Raw genomic sequence first — 2,880 nt, forward strand, 5'->3', positions numbered from 1 at the left:
ACTGTCACGAACCGCCCTCACGGTGCTACGTTTCCTTTTCGATTCGGACCATTGCCTCGTACGTTCCCTTATTGTTCACTACTCGCTATGGTTTCCCTTTGTCTACACACGGACAATAGTTCCCTTTGTCCCCATGTCCGCTATTGTCCTACACCCCTTGTACTCCGTACCCATGGCGACGCTATTGTTCTCTAGCGCCCATTGTTCGTTCCCTGTATATAGCTGGATCCCTTGCTACCTGGAGACTCTAGTTTCGACCTCTTGTCTCCAGGTAAGCCATCGTGTATTTCGCTCTGTAGATACTTCGCTCAATACACAACTTGTCTCCAGTCCTGCCTGTTGAGCTCCGCTCCAGTCTCACTGTGATCAGAGCTCGTCGGCGCTCCTGCCTGCCTCGCTCGTCTCCGCTTATTCGCTCGACAGTCAGTCGTAACATTAGGTCGAAACTACCTCACAGGCACCAGCGCCCTCCCACGTTTAACACTCCGTTTATCACTGTCTCCCCCACCTTTCCATCCTGGATTGTAGCCCGTTTTTCCACGGCTTTCATCCCGTCGCTGTAGAAGACCAGCAACTAGCCGAACGCGCCGAGGCGATGCCCAAGACCAAGGGCTGGGGCCGCCGTGGTGAACGAGTAGCAGCGGACCGACGTGGACCTGAGGAACGGTCCTGCTTCAACTGTGGCGAGAAGGGCCACATCCAGCGGAACTGCAAGAAGCCCCCGCGAGGACAGCAAGCAGCCACGTCCACGGCTACTCCGCCCAACGCCACCCCATCCTCGAACCCCTCGACCTCAGACGAGCTGGTTGCTCTCCGTTCGCAGCTCAAGGAGCTCAGCGATCGCATTGCCGCTGTCAGCCACGCCAAGGAGAAGGAGGGTTTTTGATCCGAGCCACACTGGACGCCGCGCGTGCGGGCTCGAGTACCAATAGTCGCTATGCTGTACTGGGATCGTCATTAATCTATGAAGTCGACCATGTGGGTCAACACTTCCACATCCCTATACGATTGAGCGGCAAGCAGCGAAGCAAAGAGTTGGTGGCCATGGTCGATTCTGGTGCCACCACGAAGTTCCTCCACAGACGATTTGTGGCACGGAACCAGGTCACGACGAGGAAGCTGGCGAAGCCTATTCCTCTGTACAACATCGATGGATCGGAGAATCGAGATGGCACGATCACGGAAGTGGCCGTTCTCACTATGAAGATCAGCGACCACGAGGAAGAGGTCGCGTTCGTTGTCACGGACATTGGAGAAGAAGATGTGATCATCGGGCTGGACTGGCTGCGCGAACACAACCCGGAGATAGACTGGGAACGTGGTTCGCTGCGCCTGTCACGATGCCCCGACACCTGCCCAGCGACCCACAAGGCATCCAAACCAGTGGAGACTGAAGCGCGTGATACGGGGGTACGGCCTACGGCGCGCACAAGGTCTCCACGGGTAAGGAAAGCACGAACGGTGGGGCGTGTTTGCGGTACGGTAATGGTCAACGAGGCCGAAGACGAACCTTTCCTACCTCCAGCTGAAGAAGAGTGGGATGGTACGGAACAGTCTCTTATCGACGCTTGGCGCAAGGGTCGAACGCTCCGCGGTGCACCGCAACTCTTCGTGTCGGCCAGTCACACCTACTCGCAGCAGCTCGCCGAACAAGAGTATGCCAAATGGGAAGTTCAAACCGTCGATGAGATGGTCCCACCGGAGTACCGAGAGCACATGCGCGTGTTTTCTAAGGAGGCAGCGGATAGACTACCCGAACACCGCCCCTATGACCACGCCATCGAACTGGTTCCTGGTGCGCAGACCTTCCACTCGAGGCTTTACCCGTTGTCGCCCAGCGAGCAGGTCGAGCTCGACAAGTTTATACAGGAGAACTTGATCAAAGGCTACATTCGTGAGTCGAAATCCCCGATGTCCTCACCCTTCTTCTTCGTCAAGAAAAAGGACGGCAGCCTACGACCGGTCCAAGACTATCGACGTCTGAATGCAATCACCGTGAAGAATCGGTATCCGCTACCGCTCATCGCAGAACTCATGGACCGACTCAAGAATGCCAAGATCTACACGGCGCTCGACGTTCGTTGGGGCTACAACAACATCCGGATTAAGACCAGCGACGAATGGAAGGCCGCGTTTACGACCAATCGAGGACTGTTTGAGCCTACGGTTATGTTCTTCGGACTCACCGGCTCCCCCAGCACGTTCTCCGCATTCATGAACGATATCTTCAAGGACCTTATCGTCGAAGGAAAGATCACTGTGTACCTGGACGACATACTCATTTTCAGTAGTGACCTCACGGAACATCGCAAGGTCGTGCACGAGGTCCTCAGACGATTAGAAGCGAACGACCTCTTCCTAAAGCCGGAGAAGTGTCGGTTCGAACAGTCCCAGATCGAGTATCTTGGCATGATCTTCTCCGAAGGGCGCGTGGGCATGGATCCGGTCAAAGTCAAGGGAATTGCAGACTGGCCAACTCCTCAGAACGCTTCGGACGTACGGAAGTTCCGTGGCTTTGCCAACTTCTACCGACGATTCATCCACGACTTCAGTGCCATCTGCAAACCGCTGGACCGACTTACGGGCAACAACCCCTGGCAGTGGGGCGAGGAAGAGCAACGCGCATTCGACGAGATCAAACGACGGTTCTGTGAAAGTCCGGTCCTCTGCATCTACGACCCGGAACGGAAGACAAGAGTTGAGGTCGACGCCTCCGGGTACGCCACCGGTGCAGTCTTGTCCCAAGAGGGCGGTGATGGAAAGTTTCACCCGATCGCATACCACTCCGAGTCCATGAACGATGCTGAACGGAACTACGAGATCTACGACAAGGAGATGCTCGCAATCATCCGTGCCCTGCAAGCGTGGCGTCACTACCTC

This window comes from Dichomitus squalens (genome assembly GCF_000275845.1).
Source record: "Dichomitus squalens LYAD-421 SS1 unplaced genomic scaffold DICSQscaffold_44, whole genome shotgun sequence".
NCBI classification, from domain to species: Eukaryota; Fungi; Basidiomycota; class Agaricomycetes; order Polyporales; family Polyporaceae; genus Dichomitus; species Dichomitus squalens.